General features: G+C 37.5%; 1 long non-coding RNA gene across 2 annotated transcripts in view; it reads right to left on the bottom strand.

The window, feature by feature from the left end:
* LOC103106851 (uncharacterized) overlaps nucleotides 1–23,926 on the bottom strand; it is a 41,082-nt gene that overhangs the window by 8,321 nt on the left and 8,835 nt on the right. The window contains exon 2 of one of the 2 annotated variants that reach the window (XR_008914173.1): nucleotides 302–837. The exons of the other annotated variant lie outside the window; for it this stretch is intronic. This is a non-coding gene — a long non-coding RNA (uncharacterized LOC103106851). The remainder of the gene's footprint in view (nucleotides 1–301; nucleotides 838–23,926) is intronic. 2 annotated transcript variants of the gene reach the window in all.

Below are 23,926 nucleotides of genomic sequence, written 5' to 3' on the forward strand. Positions count from 1 at the left end.
CATTTGAACCACCTAACTGCATGGCCCCTTAACTTTTAAGGGGCCAGTTTTAAAGTTTTTCTTAAGAAGTAGTTATGAAATAGCTTCTTGGCATTCAAATCAGACACACACACACACACACACACACACACACACACACACACACACAAGATCTTCCATCTTTCCTTGGGGCAATTACTCTTCTTTTGAAAACATATAGAGATACATTTTGAACAGCAGAAACTTCTCAACCAACACATAAAGTATATTGCCAACAAAACAATTAACCTATTGTTAACAGAAAGGAGGGATGTGTCCTTACTTTGACGTTGTAGCATTCATCCTGACCATTATATTTTGAGACAGTTTGATTGCTCCTCAGCACTGATTCTATTTATACTGTTGCAGTCAGTGTTCTTTTGACCCAGTTTTCTTCATTCTGATCACTTCTTTCAAGTCTTCCTGAATTTCTCTGAATTCCTCATACTCATTATTCCCCATGTTACAGTAATATTCTGTTCCATCCACTTTCCAAATTTGATTATCTATGCCCTAATCACTCACTGGCCACTTTTTTTTTGTTTCTCAAATAATGCTTCTATGAACATTTGGGGGGATATTTATGGATCTTTTTCTTGTTGTCAATTATCTCTTTGGAATATAGTTCCCCTAATGGACTCTCTGGATCAGAGGAGATGAACAATTTAGTGAATCTTCTTGCATAATTCCAAATTGTTTTCTGAACCAATTCCACCTACAGTGAATTAGCATGCCCGTCTTCCAGTAGCCTCTGCAACGATTAATTTTCTTTTTTTTTTTATGGTGAACTTGACAACTATTACAAATATCAACATCACCCTATATGAGGAACAGAAAAAGGAAAAAAGAAAAATAGGATTGTACATTTAATTACAAATTTCTATTATATATAACCTGATTTTTATTTTATTTTAAAATTTTATTGATATATTTTTTAAATGACATCATTGTTCCCCTAGTATCCCTCCCCCTCCTCCTCCCAGATATACATCTCATTTAACAAATAGTATTTATAAGACAAAAAGAAAATAAAGAGGAAAAGAGTGTAACTGATTAATAAATCTAAAAATTCTGAAAATATGTGTAATGTATAACACTTGTGGACCTCTTACCTCTGCAAAGGAGTTGGGTAGGAATATCTTTCTCATATCTCTTAAAAAAAATCCTTACCTTCCATCTTACAATCAATGCTAGGTATTGGTTCTAAGGCAGAAGAGTGGTAAAGGTTAAGCAATGGGGTCTTGCTTAGTGACTTGCCCAGGGTCACACAGCTAGGAAGGGTCTGAATCCAGAGTCCAGAGTCCAGTCCATCTCTGGACTTAACTCTCAAACTACTGAATCACTTAGCTGCCCCCTTATATCTCTTCATTTAAGCCACACTTGTTCTTTATAATTTAGTAACATTCATGTTTGATTTGTGTGTATGATTGTTCTTTGTGTTTATATCATTGTATTTATTATTTGGGGGGTTTGGAGGGCTCTGCCTTCTTCATTATGCATCAACTCATATTTCCATGGTTATCAGTATGTATCAATCATATTCCTCATTTCTTACAGGCAGTAACAATATCATTTCCATGTACTATAATTTATGTAGACATACGCACTATTGATGGGCATCTACTTTGTTTCCAATTCTTTGCTGTCCCAAAAAATTCTGTTCCAAATCTTTAGGCTTATATTGGGATTTTCTGTTTATCAATGACTTCCTTGGGGTTCTAAGCCTAATATTGAAGTCTTTGGGTCAAAGGATATGGTCAGTTTAGTTACTTTATTTGCATAGATCCAGATTACAACTTGATGTTTAATGGTATGTATTAAATTGAACATGATGGCACCCACATGATTCCCTTTATAACACCCCCAAACAAGGATCCCCCCACTGCTAGAAGATCTTCAATGGGTGGAAGGTCTAGAGGACTCTCCCCCATTAGATTCAAAGATCTCTAGAAACTGTTGAAATTGCAATAATGGCCACTCGGTATTGTTATTGCCTCTTCTCTGCTAGAAGTTCTTTAAGTGTGACCTCCTCTACAGCGCCAACTCTCCTGAGTTCATCATCTCAACCAACATGGTCAATTCCCTGCTAACTCCTATACCCAAAGGTCAGTCAGAAGACTAGCCTTCTGTGGTCAGTGTCTACACAGTAAGATTTTGCCATCACTGGTCTACTTTTTTGGCTTCAGGTTGCTCTGTGATACAGCCAGGACAAGAAATCCATTGAGTCTAGCCAAAATGTAAAAACTGAACTGTCTTTTCTGCATTCCCAGTGTGTTACAGAACCTTCATTAAACATGTCTAATGAGACATGACCAAATTAATGTCCAAGAGCCCTGAACAGTGGTACTTTTTCACATCAAGTCCTACTGGGTGTCTATGATTGTGGAACACTGCACATGTCAAACTTTTTCTTTTTGTGGGTTAATTCTGCTCATCTATTTCCCCCTCTTTTTCTGCCTTATTATAAGGAATATCTCTCTCTGAGAGGAGAAAGGTTATATTGGGAAATATAGCTGAAGTGAAAACAAAAGATCAATACAACTTTTTTAAAATATGCTGGTCTTTGCAAGTCTTCTTCCTTCATGGTTCAAGCTATGTTAGTAGCTATTGACCAAGTCAGGGTCCCTGCTTTTCTTTGGGGTGTTAAGGTTACTCCAGTTATTTCATTCATTCACTCACTTATTCATTCATTTGACAAACATTTATTGAGTGACTGTTCTATGCTAGGCAATGAAGGAGATGTAAAATTTAGAAAAGACTTTGTTCATAAAGTTTATAATCCAGTGGGGGGAAGGACACAGGCAAGGATAACTTTTTTTTTTAATTATATTTTATTTGATCATTTCCAAGCATTATTCATTAAAGACATAGATCATTTTCTTTTCCTCCCCCCACCCCCCATAGCCAACGCGTAAATCCACTGGGCATTACATGTTTTCTTGATTTGAACCCATTGCTATGTTGATAGTATTTGCATTAGAGTGTTCATTTAGAGTCTCTCCTCTGTCATGTCCCCATAACCTCTGTATTCAGGCAGTTGCTTTTCCTCGGTGTTTCCACTCCCATAGTTTATCCTTTGCTTATGAATAGTGTTTTTTTCTCCTAGATCCCTGCAAATTGTTCAGGGACATTACACCACCACCAATGGAGAAGTCCATTACATTCGATTATACCACAGTGTATTAGTCTCTGTGTACAATGTTCTCCTGGTTCTGCTCCTCTCGCTCTGCAGCACTTCCTGGAGGTTGTTCCAGTCTCCATGGAATTCCTCCACTTTATTATTCCTTTTAGCACAATAGTATTCCATCACCAACATATGCCACAATTTGTTCAGCCATTCCCCAATTGATGGGCATCCCCTCGTTTTCCAGTTTTTGGCCACCACAAAGAGCGCAGCTATGAATATTTTTGTACAAGTCTTTTTGTCCATTATCTCTTTGGGGTACAGACCCAGCAGTGCTATGGCTGGGTCAAAGGGTAGATATTCTTTTGTCGCCCTTTGGGCATAGTTCCAAATTGCCCTCCAGAATGGTTGGATCAGTTCACAACTCCACCAGCAATGAATTAATGTCCCCACTTTGCCACATCCCCTCCAGCATTCATTACTTTCCTTTGCTGTTATGTTAGCCAATCTGCTAGGTGTGAGGTGATACCTCATAGTTGTTTTTATTTGCATCTCTCTGATTATAAGAGATGTAGAACACTTCTTCATGTGCTTATTAATAGTTTTGATTTCTTTATCTGAGAACTGCCTATCCATGTCACAAGGATAACTTTATCAATATTCTACAGTAAGTATAAGGCAGAATGGTGTAATGGATGAAGCACTAATCTTAGAGTCAGGAAACCTGGGTTCAAATTTCCCTTTAGGCACTATCTAGCTGTGGGACTTGGGCAATTCCCTTAAATCTCTATGCTTCAGTTTCTTCATCTGTACAATGAGGGAGTTGGACTCCCTGACCTCTAAGGCCCTTTTCATTTCCAAATCTATGATTTTAGGTTTCTGTGATGTACATTAGAGAACATATTAGTACAGAAGAAAATGCTGTGTGAGACCCAAAAGGAAGGTCATTCTCCAAAGGGCAAAGAAAGTGGAATTTATGTTGGCCTTTAATAGTTAGGTTAAAATTCATCAGGTGAGGATGGGAAGGATGCACAGTCCATGCAGAGGGCTTAGCAGGGAGAAAGCTTGGGGACATTACATTAGAAAGACAGAAACAGTCTAGTCAAGCCAGAGTGTAGAGTACATGGAGGAAGGCCACAGGAGGTAAGGCTGGAAACAGGGAGATGCCAGATCATGGAGGACTTCGAATGCCAGGTGGAAATAGTTTGGGATTTACTCAGGAGAAACCCAAATCTAAAAGAACACACAGGACCAAATGAATCTATGGTTTATTCCATTGCCCTTTGGTCACCCTTCAATAGGAAGGATCTTTCTTTTCACTCCTTCTATGAGGAGGCCATCCCCCAATCTGACTCTCCTTTCAGACTTGCTGATATCTTGAAAACTGGTTTTCTAACACAATGATCCCAACCTACTGTCATTAGCAGAGACAGATCTCCTTATCTTCATTCTCTGTTCTCAAATCTGCCTTGAACATGAATATAATCTTCTCATAGTTTAAGAACTCTATGGGATTTATGGTGTTCCCCCCACCCCAAGCTATTTCTATTTTCCTTTGAAGTCAATCTACTTGAACCTAATTGTCCTTTGGGTCATTTTGTCCTGGACTTCTAGTGACACTCCCATTTTTCATGGCTTGTACTAGGCAGTCTCAAGTCCACCACTATTGCTAGTTCTGGGATTACTGAATAGTTAATATAGTCCGTCCCCAGTGGACTAAAGGTGGGGTGAGTGGATCAAACTTTAATCAGCAAAGAACAATTATAAGAGCTTACATTTCTATAGTACTTTTTCTCCTTAAAAATTTATTTTTAATAACCTGTGGTTGATCATACTTTGATTTCACAAGTTTCCCCCAACTTCTCTCCCCCTGTTCCTTCTGGAGAGCCATCTCATATAACAAATAGCATTTTTAGAGATAAGAAAAGGGGGGATCAGCAAGACTAATAAATATACAACAACAATAACAACTAGCACTTTGCAAGTATTATGTCATTTCACCCCTCACAATTCTTTTTTTTTCCCATTTTTATTGTCATGCAAAATACACTTCCATATTGGTCATTGTTGTAGGAGCACACTTATACAAAACAAAAATCCCCAAATAAAACCATAAATACACTGACATGAAAGATGACTTCAACAGTTCTTTCTCTGGAGGTAGATAAAACTCCGTCGTAAGTCCTTCAGGATTGTCCCAGATCAGTGCATTGCTGAGAGTAGCCAAGTTTTCACAGATAACCATTGTACAATATTGCTGCTATTAGGTACAATGTCAGTTCCTGCAGATGTTTCCAGCTTTTTCTGAAATCATCTTGCTTATAATTTCTTATAGCACAACAGTATTCCATTACTAATATGTACCACAATTTGCTTGGCCATTCCCCAAGTGAAGGACACCCCTCACTGTCCAATTCTTTGCCACAAAAAAAGCTGCTATAAATATTTTATAACAAATTGCTCCTTTCCCCTTTTAAATGATCTCTTTGGGATATAGACCAGTAGTGATATTATTGGATCAAAGGGTACGCACAGCTTTATAGCTCTTTCTCCCTAACAATTCATTTTTTCTTTCTTTTTCTTTTTTTTCTTTTTTTAACATTTCTCCCTAACAATTCTGAGACATAGATGCTATGATCATCTGGAAACTGAGGTAGACAGAGACTAAGCAACTTGTCCAGGTCACAGAGCTAGTATCCTAGGCAGTTTCTGCCTGACTTCTACTAGACTCCAAGATCAGTACTGTCTGTACTGTGCCATCTAGGTGATATGGAGTCAAGATGGTGGCTTAGAAGCAGCAGAAATTCATACCTCTGAAAACCCTTCCTTACCAATCACAAACTGAATGCTCCTAGGGGGTCTGCAAATCAAACCCAACAACAGGACAGAGCCAAGGAACCCTCTTGCTGGACTCAATCCAAAAGATACACCCCCAAAAGCCAGAATACGAGAACACTCGGGTTTAAGGGGAAGGCAGAAGGAATACCCCCTCCCAGAGCACTAAGCCTCCAGCTGCAGCAGGAACCTCTGGGCAGGCAAAGGCGCTGGTCTGGAGGGAGTACCTTGGGGGCAGAGCTGTGTCAGGCTCAGAGTGTTGAACACAGGTGACGGGGAAAGAGCTGGAGAGGGATCAAAGAGCAGGTAGCCTGGCCACAGTGGCTGAGACCCTCCATATTGCTCCAGCCTTCCAGGAGGTTTTGGCCTCAGGGCACATCCAGCCCAACCAAGCTGAACTTAATATCATCAAAAGTCAGAGGTCAGGGAAGCCCAAACTCCAATACCCCTCCCCCACAGACTGCAGGGAGAGATCTTCTGTCAAAGTTCTAAGAAGGGAGACTGACAGAAACCCCCAAAACAAAAATAAATGAGAGGAGCAAGAGCACAGACAAATATGGGGAGCAAAGAAGGGATAAATATGAGCAAACAACAGAAAAAGAAGAAAGAAATTACAACAGACAGCTTCTGTACAGGCAATGAGCAAAGAGCAAACTGAACAGAGGGGGAGGAATCAGCAAACGATAAATCAGAAATCCCAGAAAATTGGATTTAGGCTTTGGAAGAACTCAAAATGCAATTCAAAACACATTTAAGAGAGGCTGAAGACAATTGGGAAAATAACTTAAAAACTAAGATGTCATCTGGAAACAGAAAATGGTGTCTTGAAAGCCAAAATCAGCTTGAAAATGAGGCAGAGATGAAAGATAAGGCAAAGAAGATGAAAGATGAGGCAAAGGGGATGAGAGATGAGGCAAAGAGGATGAAAGATGACCTACAAAGAAAATCAGACCAGCAGGAGAAGGATGATCAAAAAGCCAGGGGTGAAATCCAGTCTTTAAGAACCAGAATATAACTAGATTTAAGTGACCTCACAAGACAGCAGGACACTATAAAACAAAACCAAAAGAATGAAAAAATTGAGGAAAATGTGAAACATCTCATTCACAAAACAGACAATTTAGAAAATCATTTGAGGAGAGACAATTTAAGAATCATCGATCTACCAGAAGACCATGACAAAAGAAAACACCTGGACATAATACTACAGGAAATTATCTAAGAAAACTGCCCCGATATTCTAGAACAAGAGGGAAAAGTGGAGATTGAAAGAATCCACAGATCACCTCCTGTATTTAATTCCCAACTGACAATACCCAGGAAGGTTATAGCCAAATTCAAGAACTATCAGACCAAAGAAAAAATATTACAAGCTGCCAAGAAGAAGTCATTCAGATACCACAGAACCACAGTGAGGATAACACAGGATCTGGCTGCATCTATACCGAATGACAGAAAGGCATGGAATATGATATTCCAGAAAGCAAGCGAACTAGGTCTACAACCAAGAATCAATTACCCAGCAAAACTGATTATATTCTTACAGGGGAAAGTATGACCATTCAACAAACAAAATAGAAGAATTCCAAGAATTTGTAAAGAAAAGACCAGACCTGAACAGAAAATCTGATGTCCAAGCACAGAACTCAAGAGAATCCTCAAAAGGTAATTTAAAAAGAGGGAAAAAAGAAAAACAAAACAAAACAAAAAAACAAAAAAAACCTTTTTTTAAGAGACTCAATAAGTTAAAATCATATGTATCCCTATAAGAAAGGAGGTCATTGGTAACTCTTAAAAACTGTTATCACCTGGGCAGCTAGAAGAATTACACTTAGAGGGAACAGTGACAAACTGTATAGGATGAAATAATAAGACATAAATAGGTATATAGATATATGTATGCATAAATACATACACATGTGTATATGCAAGTAGAGCTAAAAAAAAGAGGTTACTACTAAAAGAAATGGGAAAAGAAACAAAAGGGTGTAAATTTATATGTCACAAAGAAGCTCATGGCGGGAGTGGGGAAGAACATCAATACACTGGAATGGTAAAGAGGTTGGAGACAGGGAATACTCAACTCTTATGTGCATTGAAATTGATCCAAAGACGGAAGAACAACCCAATCCATTGGGGCAGAGAATATATTTATGCCCTATAGGGGAGTAGAAGGGGAACAAACGTATTGGTGGGGAGGGAAGCAGTGTACTGTGCCATCTAGCTGACATCAAAAACACATGCAATAGCGGCAGCCAGGTAGCTCAGTGATTAGAGCTTCAGACCTGGAGAGGGAAGAAACTAGGTTCAAATCTGGCCTCAGATACCTTTTTTTTCCCTCAGACACTTTCTAGTTGAGTAAACAATATACACAATGACTACAACAATGTAAATGGAAAAATCACTCACATGCAAAAAATGAAAAATGAACTTTCCAAATTATAGAGTAAACATGGCTTGAAGGATGCAATGCAGAGATGGGAGGTCCACAGGTGTGGTGCATTATATACACATACATACATATATATATATATATATATAAAACCCTTATCTACTGTCTTAGAATTGATACTAAGTATAAGAAGTACCAATTCTAAAGCAGAAGAGTGGCATGGACTAGGCAACTGGGCTTAAGTGTCTTGCCTGGGGTCACACAGCTAATAAGTGTCTGAGGCTAGAATTTATTTTCAAGGTGTTGGAAAAACCTGAACAAAATTTTATTATCATAGTATCAGAAAAATCTTATTTTCAAGGTGTCTGACAAGGGGGAGGGTATTTCTGATTGTATAAAAAGATCATAAGTGACATTACTACTTTTTTTTTAAAGCAATACAGAAAATATCAATTATTACTGACCACTATGCTTATTTTGTTATCTCTATAAATTTTTCATGAGAATAATCTACATGTTTATCAAGGGCATCTTTCTTTGATAAAGGAATGAAAAGCTTTTGAAAATGGTATTTGGAGGCAGCTGGGTGGCTCAGTGGATTGAGAGTTATGCCCGGAGATGGGAGATCTTGAGTTCAAATCTGGCCTCAGACACTTCCCAGCTGTGTGACCCTGGGCAAATCACTTGACCCCCATTGCCTAGCCCTTACCACTCTTCTACCTTAGAACCAATACACAGTACTGATTCTAAGATGGAAGGTAAGGGTTTAATAAAAAAATGGTATTCAACAAGAGACCATGTTGTACATAAGATCCATAATACACAAAATCTCCCAAAGCTTGTTGTTTTTGAGCAATAGTGGGTAGACACTAACCATGTGATTTCTCTAGAATAAGCAACTCTGATATATGGAAACTCTCCCTACCAATGTAAGCTGGCACCTTCCTCCGAAATCTAGAGTCTTAGAAAGTTGTCAAAAGCCCTGAAAGACTGGGTGATTTGCCCAGAGAGTCAGCAAGCCAGGATGTATCCCAGGTAGGCTTTGAACCCAGGGCTTCCTGAATCCAGAGGCCAGCTCTCTGTCCACTATACCATTATTAATTTTTTTAAAGAAAGAAATCTCATTATAGCAAAATTCTGGCTTTCCTTCAATGGTGTTAACCATGAACTTGTTAATAATAGCTGGCAATCATTTAGCCCCTTAAGGTCTGATTGGAGTTTTATGTATGTTATCTCATGATCCTAATATTAATCCCAAAGAAAATTTGAAGGTATTATCATTCCTCTTTTACAAACTAGGAAACTAGAGGTGAGATTTAAAGCCAGGACTCTTCTGACTCTAAATCTGACACGTTTCACTACATCACTACTGCCCTCTAGAGCAAGAACCTACAAGATTCCTTGAAAGTTACAACAGAGGTAACTTAGTTCTAGGAATCTCTGATTATAAATTTATAATCAGAGGAGACTTTACTTCCCTGGGAGCCACTTAATAGAATACCAGAAAGCAAGGGGGATGTGGCAGAGGCAACCATATCTTAACACACTAATTGAGGGCAAAGATGTGTCGATAGACCATCATCCCTTTATGAAATGTTAAAGACTTCTCCGATTGACCCAGAAGATCAAAATTACAGATCCCCAAAAGGGAAATGGAGTAACATCATTAATTTTTAAAGCATTTGTTAAGTAGCTACTATGTGCCAAATGGGGTCATGAAGAATTGGACATGAATGAAAAACAAGTGAACAACAACAAATGTGCCAGGCACTTTACAATCATTATTTCATTTGGTCCTCACATAGTGCTTGAAGCTCTTAGAAGCATTGTTTTATTTTTATCCTTATGTTTTTATATAAAGAATTTATATATGCATGTGACAAATTTGTGTTATTTTTTAAACATTTATAAAAGGTAATATATTTAATTTTTAATTATCATTATTTTTTCCTCATTTTGCAGGTGAGGAAATAGAACAGAGAGAGAATAAATGACTTGCCCAGGGTCACATAGCTAGTGTCTGAGGCTGGATCTGAACTCAGGTCTTCTTGACTCCAGGCTAGTGCTCTAACCACTATTCCATCAAGCTGTCACATGATGGGAATAAATGACTGTGACATATTAGCAAGAAATTCACACAATGATAAGCCGTTATGTATCAAGAGTGAGAGATATGAAGGAAGGAAGATCAGAAGAAGGGAGAGGATTGAGAACTCAAAAAATTTTTTAAAGAATATTAAAATTGTTTTTTTCATGTAATAGAGGGGAAAATATTTTTTAAAGCATGAGGAATAGTCAGATAGCCTGAACACTGTGTTGGTACATATATGCTATTGAGTCCTGGCAGAATCATGTTAGCATTTTGAATCTGTATCTCTGTGAATAATTTACCAGAAGACAAGAACATTCTGTCCCCTGTTTCTCTGACTTTTGATTTGATTGGGGGAGAACAATGGGAAAGAGGAAAGAGGGTGAGGCAGCTAAGTAGCACAGTGGATAAAGTACCAGCTCTGGAGTCAGGAGGATCTGGGTTCAAATTTGACCTTAGATAATTACCAACTGTGTGACCCTGGGAAAATCACTTAAACCCTAATTGCTTAACCTTCACCACTCTTCTGCCTTAGAATCAATACAGAAGGTAAGGGCTTAAAAAAAAAGAAGGAAAAAGTTAAATAAAGGATACCGCCACCATCACTTAATGATGTGATTCAAATCTATAAAATAATGAATAGGCATGAATAAGATATCATCAAGTTTGAAAATCCCAGAAACATATATGGCTGAAAGAGTATTGAAATGGGAATCAGAGGTCACTTTGTTCCTTATTAACAGAGTTCACCAGAGTTTGTTACTAGAAAGCCAGAGGGATGCAGAACCAGTCCCGGAGAACATTTCTCACATCACTGGCCCCTCTACAAGGTTCCCCATCATTGATCTAGAGTAACTTGTTTAAACCCTTTGTGTCTCAGTTTGTTTATCAGTAAAATGGAGATAATATAATGCTTTCTTCATTGGATAGTTGTGAAAATCAAATGAATTTGGGTATAGAAAATACACAAATTGTAGCTATAGAATCTTTCCAATGAAGGATCTTTTGGTCTTTCTTATTCTGTCATGATTTAGAGACCCTCTGTGAAATTTCAGCAAGGTAACTCTTAGATAAAATTTTAGACAAATTAAAAAAAAACAAATAACCTAGAGAAATGTACTTAGGAAGGCAGGTAATAAATTTGCCTCCTGATGTGGTACAGGCAGGAAATCTAACCTGCATTCAAAGAGAGCTTGGGAAAAGTTATGGGCAATAGAGACGTAACTACTAAGAAAAGCTTCTGGATTTTAAAGTTGATATAAGGGAAGATACAACTGCCCAACAGATAAGAAAGCCTAAGAGTTCACAGAGAAACAGTACCCCCACCTTAACTCTTAGCCTGCTTCCAACCTGGCTGCACCCCAGTTATTCTCCAGGGGAGCAAACTTGTAGAGAAGGGACCCACCAGCCTCCCCACAACCAACGTTGACCAATTGCCACTAGAGAGAACCTAGATGGGTCCAAGAGTCTGGGAAACATTAATGACTTGCATATGTCCAATCCTGCTGCCATCTTGGCCCTTTTAGTTATTGTCCAAGGGAGCAGCCTTGGTGATGGGACCTGGTAACTGTCTCTGCAAGTGCTGCAACTTTAATTTCTTTTGTAGTCATAGTTAAGAAAAAGAAGTTCTCCTCACTAAACACCTTCAGTAATTCAGCATCAGAAACAGATATGGTTTTATCAACAAACATGACATTAAAGAAGATACATTATCCACCTGCCTTGCTGCTGAACTCTAAGGACCATCGAATCTTTTGTTAGGCTCCACAACTGAAACCATCTATACATGCGCCCCCCCCCCCCCCCGTTAGAATGTGAGCCAGTTATATTTGAGAATAAGGATTGCCTTGTTTTTCTATTTGTATCCCTAGGATTTAGCATGGTATCTTGCACATATTAGTTGCCTAGTAAACATTTTTCATTCATTCATATCTTTGGGGAGAGAAGGAAATCAGAATGTTAAAGTGAGATAATAGGTGGAGTTTGCAATTTATTCATTGTGGCTCAGAGACAAAATACCAGAATTGATATCTGGGGACCCAAATTCTGATTTGATCTCTGCTATTTACTGCTTATAAAATCCTGGGCAAATAATTTAATCTTTCTTAACTTTAGTTTCCTTGATGTAAAATGAATGGATTGTAGTTAATCAGTTGTTCTCAAATTTTTTGGATTGGAGACCTGTTTACTCTTCAAAATTACTGAGACCATCTTTTCACTTAAAAATCCTTTACCTAAGGGGCAGCTAGGTGACTCAGAATACTGAGAGCCAGGATTAGAGACAGGAGGTCCTAGGTCCAAATCTGGCCTCAGACAGTTTCTAGCAATGTGACCCTGGGCAAGTCACTTAACCCTCATTGTCTAGACCTTATCTCTCTTTTGCCTTGGAACCAATACACAGTATTGGTTCTAAGATGGAAGGTCAGGATTTTTTAAAAATCCTTAACTTTTTTACTTGCTGTCATGTTAGCAAATCTGCTGGGTGTGAGGTGGTACCTCAGAGTTGTTTTGATTTGCATTTCTCTGATTATTAAGAGATTTAGAACACTTTTTCATGTGCTTATTAATAGTTTTGATTTCTTTGTCTGAAAATTGCCTATTAGTGTCCCTTGCCCATTTATCAATTGGGGAATGGCTTGATTTTTTGTATAATTGGTTTACCTCTTTATAAATCTGAGTAGTTAGACATTTGTCAGAGTTTTTTGTTATGAAGATTTTTTTCCCCAATTTGTTGCTTTCCTTCTAATTTTGGTTGTATTGGTTTTGTTTGTACAAAGCCTTTTTAATTTAATGTAATCAAAATTATTTATTTTGCATTTTGTAATTTTTTCTAACTCTTGCTTGGTTTTAAAATCTTTCCCTTCTCAAAGGTCTGACATGTATACTATTCTGTGTTCACCTAATTTGCTTATAGTTTCCTTCTTTATATTCAGGTCATTCACCCATTCTGAATTTATCTTGGTGTAGGGTGTGAAATGTTGATCCAAACCTAATCTCTCCCATATTGTCTTCCAATTTTCCCAGCAATTTTTGTCAAATAGTGGATTTTTGTCCCAAAAGCTATGATCTTTGAGTTTATCATAGACTGTCTTTCTGAGGTCATTTACCCCAAGTCTATTCCACTGATCCTCCTTTCTGTCTCTTAGCCAGTACCATATTGTTTTGATGACCACCACTTTACACTATAATTTGAGATCTGGTACTGCTAGGCCACCTTCCTTCACACTTTTTTTTTTCATTATTTCCCTGGATATCTTTGATCTTTTGTTCTTCCAAATGAATTTTATTATGTTTTTTTTCTAATTCAGTAAAAAAGTTTCTTGGTAGTTCAATGGGAACGGCACTAAATAAGTAAATAAGTTTGGGTAAGATTGTCATTTTTATTATGTTAGCTCATCCTACCTATGAGCAATTAATGTTTTTCCAATTGTTCAGATCTAGTTTTAATTGTGTGGAGAGTGTTTTATAGTTGTGTTCATATAGTTCCTGTGTTTGTCTCAGCAGATAGATTCCTAAGTATTTTATATTGTCTCAGGTGACTTTAAATGGAATTTCTCTTTCTAATTCTTGCTGCTGAGATGTGTTGGAAATATATAGAAATGCTGATGTCTTATGTGGCTTGATTTTGTATCCTGCAACTTTGCTAAAGTTGTTGATTATTTCCACTAGCTTTTTGGTTGATACTCTAGAATTCTTTAAGTAGACTATCATATCATCTGCAAAGAGTGATAGCTTGGTCTCCTCATTGCCTATTTGAATACTTTCAACTTCTTTTTCTTCTCTAAATGCTTCTGCTAGTGTTTCTAGTACAATGTTAAATAATAGAGATGATAATGGGCATCCTTGTTTCACTCCTGATCTTATTGGGAAGGCTTCTAATTTATCCCCATTGCAGATGATGTTTGCTGATGGTTTTAGATATATACTGTTTGTTAGTTTTAGGAAATACCCTCCTATTCCTTCTATTCCTAGAAATAGAATAATAGAATATATGAATGAGTGCTGTATTTTGTCAAAGGCTTTTTCTGCAGCTATTGAGATAACCACGTGATTTTTGGTTTGCTTGTTGATATGGTCAATTATGTGGATGATTTTCCTAATATTGAACCATCCTTGCATTCCTGGTATAAATCCCACCTGATCATAATAAATAATCCTTGTGATCACTTGCTGGAGTCTTTTTGCTAGCATTCTATTTAAGATTTTTGCATCCATGTTCATTAAGGAGATTGGTCTATAGTTTTCTTTCTCTGGTTTTTACTTGCCTGGTTTTGGAATCAGTACCATATTTATGTCATAAAAGGAATTTGGTAGAACTCCTTTTCTGCTTATGTCAAATAGTTTGTATAGTATTGGGATTAGTTGTTCTTTGAATGTTTGATAGAATTTGTTTTTTAATCCATCAGGCCCTGTGGATTTTTTCTTAGGGAGTCTTTAATGGCTTGTTCAATTTCTTTTTTTGATATGGGGTTATTTAAGTATTCTATTTCTTCTTATGTTAATTTGACAATTTATATTTTTGTAAATATTCATCCATATCACCTACATTCCCATATTTGTTGCCATATAATTGGGCAAAATAGTTTTTAGTGATTGCTTTAATTTCTTCTTCATTAGAGGTAAAGTCTCCCTTTTCATCTTTGATACTGTTAATTTGGTTTTCTTCTTTCCTTTTTTTTCTTTTTTTTTTAAATATATTTTATTTGATCATTTCCAAGCATTATTCGTTAAAGACATAGATCATTTTCTTTTCCTCCCCCCCACCCCCCATAGCCGACGCGTAAGTCCACTGGGCATTAGATGTTTTCTTGATTTGAACCCATTGCTTTGTTGATAGTATTTGCATTAGAGTGTTCATTTAAAGTCTATCCTCTGTCATGTCCCCTCAACCTCTGTATTCAGGCAGTTGCTTTTTCTCGGTGTTTCCACTCCCATAGTTTATCCTTTGCTTATGAATGGTGTTTTTTTTTCTCCTGGATCCCTGAAAGTTGTTCAGGGACATTACACCGCCCCTAATGGAGAAGTCCATTACGTTCGATTATACCACAGTGTATTAGTCTCTGTGTACAATGTTCTCCTGGTTCTGCTCCTCTCGCTCTGCATCACTTCCTGGAGGTTGTTCCAGTCTCCATGGAACTTCTCCACTTTATTATTCCTTTGAGCACAATAGTATTCCATCACCAACATATACCACAGTTTGTTCAGCCATTCCCCAATTGATGGGCATCCCCTCGTTTTCCAGTTTTGGGCCACCACAAAGAGCGCAGCTATGAATATTTTTGTACAAGTCTTTGTGTCCATTATCTCTTTGGGGTACAGACCCAGCAGTGCTATGGCTGGGTCAAAGGGTAGATATTCTTTTGTCGCCCTTTGGGCATAGTTCCAAATTGCCCTCCAGAATGGTTGGATCAGTTCACAGCTCCACCAGCAATGAATTAATGTCCCTACTTTGCCACATCCCCTCCAGCATTCATTACTTTCCTTTGCTGTTATGTTAGCCAATCTGCTAGGTGTGAGGTGATACCTCAGAGTTGTTTTGATTTGCATCTCTCTGATTATAAGAGATGTAGAACACTTCTTCATGTGCTTGTTAATAGTTTTGATTTCTTTATCTGAGAACTGCCTATCCATTTCCCTTGCCCATTTATCAATTGGAGAATGGCTTGATTTTTTGTACAATTGATTTAGCTCATTATAAATATGAGTAATTAAACCTTTGTCAGAGGTTTCTATGAAGATTTTTTCCCAATTTGTTGTTTTCCTTCTGATTTTAGTTATATTGGTTTTGTTTGTACAAAAGCTTTTTAGTTTGATGTAGTCAAAATTATTTATTTTACATTTTGTGATTCTTTCTATATCTTGCTTGGTTTTAAAGCCTTTCCCCTCCCAAAGGTCTGACATGTATACTATTCTGTGTTTACCCAATTTACTTATGGTTTCCTTCTTTATGTTTAAGTCACTCACCCATTTTGAATTTATCTTGGTGTAGGGTGTGAGGTGTTGATCTATTCCTAGTCTCTCCCACACTGTCTTCCAATTTTCCCAGCAGTTTTTATCGAATAGTGGATTTTTGTCCCAAAAGCTGGGATCTTTGGGTTTATCGTATACTGTCTTGCTGAGGTCGTTTTCCCCCAGTCTATTCCACTGATCTTCCTTTCTGTTTCTTAGCCAGTACCAAATTGTTTTGATGACTGCTGCTTTGTAATATAGTTTGAGGTCTGGGACTGCAAGGCCCCCATCATATGTGGTTTTTTTCATTATTTCCCTGGATGTCCTTGATCTTTTGTTCTTCCAAATGAACTTTGTTATGGTTTTTTCTAAATCAGTGAAGAAGTATTTTGGTAGTTCAATGGGTATGGCACTAAATAGATAAATAAGTTTGGGTAGGATGGTCATTTTTATTATATTGGCTCGTCCTATCCATGAGCAGTTAATGTTTTTCCAATTGTTCAAGTCTAGTTTTAGTTGTGTGGCGAGTGTTTTGTAGTTGTGTTCATATAGTTCCTGTGTTTGTCTTGGGAGATAGATTCCTAGGTATTTTATTTTGTCTAAGGTGATTTTGAATGGGATTTCTCTTTCTAGTTCTTGCTGCTGAGCTGTGTTGGAGATATATAGAAAAGCTGATGATTTATGTGGGTTTATTTTGTATCCTGCAACTTTGCTAAAGTTGTTGATTATTTCAATTAGCTTTTTGGTTGAATCTCTAGGATTCTTTAAGTAGACCATCATGTCATCCGCAAAGAGTGATAACTTGGTCTCCTCCTTGCCTATTCTGATGCCTTCAATTTCTTTATCTTCTCTAATTGCTACTGCTAGTGTTTCTAGTACAATGTCAAATAGTAGAGGTGATAATGGGCATCCTTGTTTCACTCCTGATCTTATTGGGAATGCATCTAGTTTATCCCCATTGCAGATGATATTAGCTGTTGGTTTTAGATATATACTGTTTATTATTTTTAGGAATGACCCTTCTATTCCTATGCTTTCTAGTGTTTTTAATAGGAATGGGTGTTGTATTTTATCAAAGGCTTTTTCTGCATCTATTGAGATAATCATGTGGTTCTTGCTAGTTTGCTTGTTGATGTGGTCAATTATGTGGATGGTTTTCCTAATGTTGAACCAGCCCTGCATCCCTGGTATGAATCCTACTTGATCATGGTGAATGATCCTTCTGATCACTTGCTGGAGTCTTTTTGCTAGTATCCTATTTAAAATTTTTGCATCTATATTCATTAGGGAGATTGGTCTATAGTTTTCTTTCTCTGTTTTTGACCTGCCTGGTTTTGGAATCAGTACCATGTTTGTGTCGTAAAAGGAGTTTGGTAGAACTCCCTCTTTGCTTATTATGTCAAATAGTTTGTATAGTATTGGGGTTAATTGTTCTCTGAATGTTTGATAGAATTCACAGGTGAATCCATCAGGCCCTGGGGATTTTTTCTTAGGAAGTTCTTTGATGGCTTGATGGATTTCAATTTCTGATATGGGATTATTTAAGAATTCTATTTCCTCTTCTGTTAGTCTAGGCAGTTTGTATTTTTGTATATATTCATCCATTTCTCCTAAATTGGTGTATTTATTGCCATATAATTGGGCAAAGTAATTTCTAATGATTGCCTTAATTTCCTCCTCATTGGAGGTGCTGTCCCCCTTTTCATCTTTAATGCTGTGAATTTGCTTTTCTTCCTTCCTTTTTTTAATTAGATTGACCAGTACTTTGTCTATTTTGTTTGTTTTTTCAAAGTACCAGCTTCTTGTCTTATTTATTAAATCAATAGTTCTATCACTTTCGATTTTATTAATTTCTCCCTTAATTTTTAGGATTTCTAATTTGGTTTTCTGCTGGGGGTTTTTAATTTGATCGCTTTCGAGTTTTTTCAATTGCATTTCCAATTGATTGATCTCTGCTCTCCCTTGTTTGTTAATATGAGCTTTCAGGGATATGAATTTGCCTCTGATTACCGCTTTGGCTGCATCCCAAAAGGTTTGAAAGGATGTTTCGCCATTGTCATTTTCCTTGATGAAATTATTAATTGTTTCTATGATTTCTTCTTTAGCTAAACGGTTTTGGAGTATCATATTGTTTAATTTCCAATTGGTTTTAGATTTGGTTTTCCATGTACCATTACTAATCATTATTTTTATTACCTTGTGATCTGAGAAGGCTGCATTCATTATTTCTACTTTTTTGCATTTGTGTGCTATGTTTCTGTGACCTAATGTATGGTCAATTTTTGTGAATGTGCCATGTGGTGCTGAGAAGAAGGTGTATTCCTTTTTATCCCTATTTATTTTTCTCCATATGTCTATTAATTCTAATTTTTCTAAGATTTCATTCACTTCTTTTACCTCTTTCTTATTTATTTTTTGATTTGATTTATCTAAATTTGATAATGGTTGGTTCAAGTCTCCCACTAATATGGTTTTACTGTCTATTTCTTCCTTCAATTCTCCTAGTTTCTCCATTAGAAATTTGGGTGCTATATTATTTGGTGCATACATGTTGATTAATGATATTTCCTCATTGTCTAGAGTCCCTTTTAACAAAATATAATTACCTTCCCTATCCCTTTTGATCAGGTCTATTTTTGCATTGGCTTTATCAGATATCATGATTACCACTCCTGCCTTCTTTCTATCAGTTGAGGCCCAGAAGGTCTTACTCCATCCTTTAATTCTGACCTTGTGGGTGTCAACCCGCCTCATGTGTGTTTCTTGAAGACAACATATGGTAGGGTTTTGGATTCTAATCCATTCAGCTATTCGTCTACGTTTTATGGGTGAGTTCATCCCATTCACGTTCAAAGTTATGATTGTCATTTGTGGACTCCCTGGCATTTTGATTGCCTTCCCTAATTCTAACCTTTTCTTCTTCGGCTCTACCTTTTAGTCCAGTGATTTACTTTGAATCAGTCCCCCTTGTCCCCTCCCTTGATGTTTCCCTTTTTATTCCCTCCCTTTTTGTTCCCTCCCCCTCCCCCCTCTCTTTCCCTCCCTTTTTGTTCTCCCTCTCCCCCTCCCCCCCTTGGTTTTCCCTTCTCCTTACCCTTGTTGGGTAAGATAGAATTCAAGATCCCAATGGATCTGGATGTTTTTCCCTCTCAGAGTTGATTTCCCTGAGATTGAGGTTTAAGTAAACCCCCCCCCTCTCTTCCTCTCCTTCTTATAGGAGTTTTCTTCCCCTCCCCTTCCCCTGTGAATCTTTGTGTGAGAACCATTATTCTATTTGGTCTTTCTTTACCCCCTATTTATACATTACATTTTCCCCACATATTAGTATACATAGGTTGATATAAATGTAGTCCTTATAGAAGAGAGTTTGAGTAAAAGAAGATAACATTTTTCCCCTTTCCTTAATATTTACCTTTTCAGGTATTCCTTGCTCTTTGATTTTCGGTATCAAACTTTCCACAGAGCTCTGGTCTTTTCTTTGCAAAAAGTTGGAAGTCTTCTATTTTGTTGAATGCCCATACTTTCCCTTGGAAGTATATAGTCAGTTTTGCTGGGTAGCTGATTCTTGGTTGGAGACCCAGCTCTCTTGCCTTTCTGAAGATCATGTTCCATGCCTTACGATCATTCAGCGTAGAACTTGCAAGGTCTTGTGTGACCCTGATTGGCATTCCTTTATATCTAAATTGTCTTTTTCTTGCTTCCTGTAGGATTTTTTCTTTTGTTTGATAGCTTTGGAATTTGGCAATTACATTCCTGGGAGTTGTCTTTTGGGGGTTTAGTGTAGAAGGTGTTCTGTGAGCTCTGTCAGTGGATGTATTGCCCCCTTGTTCTAGAATCTCTGGGCAATTTTCTTTGATTATATCTTGTATCACCATGTCCAGTTTGGTGTTTATTTCTGGCTTTTCTGGGAGTCCAATTATTCTTAAATTTTCTCTTCTCCCCCTGTTTTCCAGATCTATCACCTTGTCGGTGAGATATTTTATGTTCTCTTCTAATTTCTTGGTGTTTTGGCTTTGCTTTATTAGTTCTTGCTTTAAAGCCTGGTTTTCTTTTACCGTTTGGTCAAACTGGTTTTGTAGATGCGTGAATTTCTTTTGCATCATTTCCCACTTTTCCTCCCAGAGGGCTTCCATCTTTTTGGTCCTTTCTGATTCAAATTCTTCATGGGTTTGTGGAGAGTTTCTATTTCCTTTGGAAGATTTTGGAGAATTTTCTTGTATATCTTCTTCTATCTGCTCTGTATTTTGTATTTTGGCTCCATAGAATGTGTCCAGAGTCGCCCCTTTCTTCTTATTTTTCTTGGTATTTTGGGGCTTCTGTGCTTCTGTGGAGTTTGTCATCTCTGAACGTGGAGGATTGGCTTTTCTTGTCTTTGTCTGGTGATCAGAGGCTTTAGTCCTGGGCAGATGTTGGTTCTATGAGCGTTCCCTGGGTTAAACTGAATATGCCTCACTGGAACTGGAATGGAAGGGTCGGACCACGAGGCCACACTCTCCCCCTGGCTCGATTTCCGGAAGTTGCCTTCAGAATCCCTGGCCGTGAGGCTGTTTCGTCGGCCTGCGGGGGGATGGGCTGCCGCTTCCCCAAGCTCCGAGAGCACAGACTTTCACTGAGACTTGGATAGCAGGATCCAGCCCGTGAGGCTGTCTTGCCCGCCCTGAGGGTTGCTGTTGTTTTGACCAGCTCTCTGCAGCGGAGGCCCCAGGCAGTAACTTTCACCCGGACTGGGACTTGGGTAGAAGACCCTGAGGGTTGTTGTTCCTCAGACCCTGCTCTCTGAGCCCGGCGCGGCTGCCGCTTCCGGGAGCCTTGGACTCTGCGCTCCTACCCCTGAGGTCCGAGGGATCTCGGGTTCTGGCTTTTAAGGGGAGCCGTACCTTTTGAACCGGGTCCAGGTCCAGGAGGAGGGTTCCCAGGGTCTGTGCTGTTGATCGTTTTGAATTTCGGCGCCTTAGGAGCTTCTAGTTTGAGATCGGTCGGGAAGGGTTTTCCGGAGATCTGAACTTCAGCTTTCTCTAAGCCGCCATCTTAACCGGAAGTCCTCTTCTTTCCTTTTTTAAATTAGATTGACCAGTACTTTGTCTATTTTATTTGTTTTTTCAAAATATCAGATTCTAGTCTTATTTATTAATTCAATAGTTTTTTCACTTTTGATTTTTATTAATTTCTCCTTTAATTTTTAGGATCTCTAATTTAGTTTTCATCTGTGGATTTTTAATTTGTTCACTTTAAAGTTTTTTGATGTGCATGTCCAATTCATTGACCTCTGCCTTCCCTAATTTGTTAATATATGAACTCAAGGTTCATATAAGTTTCATATAAGTTCAAATAAGTTTCCCCTTGAGTACTACTTTGGCTGCATCCCATAGATGTTGAAAAGATGTCTCATCATTGTCATTTTATTCAATGAAATTATTAATTGTTTCTATGATTTGTTCTTTAACTGATTTTGGAGAATCATATTATTTAATTTCCAATTAAATTTTGATTTGGCTCTCCATGTACCCTTACTAATTATTATTTTTATTGCATTATGATCTGAATTTGGTTACATTTATCATTTCTGCTCTTTTGCACTTGTTTGCCATGTTTGCCATGCCCAAGTACATGGTCAATCTTTGTAAATGTACCATGTGCTGCTGAAAATGTGTATTTTGTCCCTATTTATTTTTTCTCCATATATCTATTAACTCTAATTTTTCTAAGATTTTATTCACATTTCTTACCTCTTTTGTATTCATTTTTTGTTTTGATTTATCTAAATTTGATAGAGGAAAGTTCAAGTCTCCCAATAGTATAGTTTTACTTTCTATTTCCTCCTTCCACTCCACTAGTTTCTCCTTTAGAAATTTGGATACTATACCATTTGGTGCATGCATGTTGAGGACTAATATTGTCTATACTGCCTTTTATCAGCTCGTAATTGCCTTCCCTATCTTTTTTAATTAGATCTATTTTTACTTTGGCTTTGTCAGATATCATGATTGCAACTCCTGCCTTCTTTTTCTCAGTTGAAGCCCAATAGATTTTGCTCCAACCTTTAAATCTAACCCTGTGAGTGTCTACTTTCCTCATGTGTGTTTCTTGTAGACAACATATGGTAGGATTTTGGTTTCTAATTCACTTTGCTATTTGCTTCCATTTCATGGGTGAGTTCATCCCATTCTTGTTCAAAGTTATGATTGCCACTTGTGTATTCCCCAACATTTTGATATCTTCTCCTAGTTCTGCCCTTTCTTTTTTTACTATATCCTTTTAAACCAGTGGTTTACTTTTAAACTTCTTTTACTATATCCTTTTAAACCAGTGGTTTACTTTTAATCAATCCCTCTAATCTCCACCCTTATTATGCTTCCCTTTCTGCTCCCTCCATTTTTGTTCCCTTATTATTATTTTTTAGAGTCTATTAAGTTCCCTCCCCTCCTCTCTTTCCCTCCATTTTTTTACTCCCTGCCTCACTCCTCCCTTGGTTTTCCCTTCTCAATTTCCCTGTAGGGTAAGATAGAATTCAATACCCCAATGGATCTAGATGCTCTTCCCTCTCAGAACTCATTTCATTGAGAGTAAGGTTTCAATATTACCTATTAGCACTCTCTTCCTCTCCTTCTTATAATAGTATTCCTCCCCTCCCCTTCCCCTGTGCCTCTTTGTGTGATATAGATTATCCTATTTATCTTATTCCTTCAAGTTTCTTTTGGTGTCATCTTCTATTCCCCCCTCCATTTTTCTTTTCTTTTCTTTTCTTTTCTTTTCTTTTCTTTTTTGGCATATCATCTTAAACCACTTATTACTCCAACATACCTGTGAATGATTCTTCTAATTACTATAATAGTGAATATAATTTTTGAAAGTTACAAATAACATTTTTCCATATATTAATATAAACAATTTGATCTTATTGAAGCCCTTAAAGAAGAAAATTTAAATAAAAACATTTTTTCTCTTTCCCCTTTCTTTCTTATTTACCTTTTCATGTTTCTCTTGATTTTCCTGTTTGGATATCAAACTTTCCACTTAGTTCTGGTCTTTTCTTTACAAATACTTGGAAATCTTCTATTTTGTTGAATGCCCATACTTTCCCCTGGATGTATATAGTCAGTTTTGATGGGTAGGTGATCCTTGGTTGAAGACCCAATTCTCTTGCCTTTCTGAATATCATATTCTAAGACTTGCAGCCCTTTAGTGTGGAAGCTGTCAGATCTTGTGTAATCCTGATTGGTGATCCTTGATATCTGAATTGTCTTTTTTTGGCTTCTCGTAAAAATTTTCTCCTTAACTTGGAACCTCTTGAATTTGGCAACTACATTCCTGGGGGGGGGTGTTTTTTTGAGCATTTAGTGTAAAGGGTGCTCTATGAACTCTTTCAATGTCTATTTTGCCCCCTTGTTCAAGAACATGAGGGCAGTTTTGTTGAATAATTTCTTGTATTATGATATCAAGATTTCTGCTAATTTCTGGGTTTTCAGGTAGACCAGTGATTCTCAAATTGTCTCTTCAAGACTGGTTTTCCTGATCTATC

The sequence above is a fragment of the Monodelphis domestica genome, chromosome 8 (genome assembly GCF_027887165.1).
Source record: "Monodelphis domestica isolate mMonDom1 chromosome 8, mMonDom1.pri, whole genome shotgun sequence".
In the NCBI taxonomy this organism is placed as follows: domain Eukaryota; kingdom Metazoa; phylum Chordata; class Mammalia; order Didelphimorphia; family Didelphidae; genus Monodelphis; species Monodelphis domestica.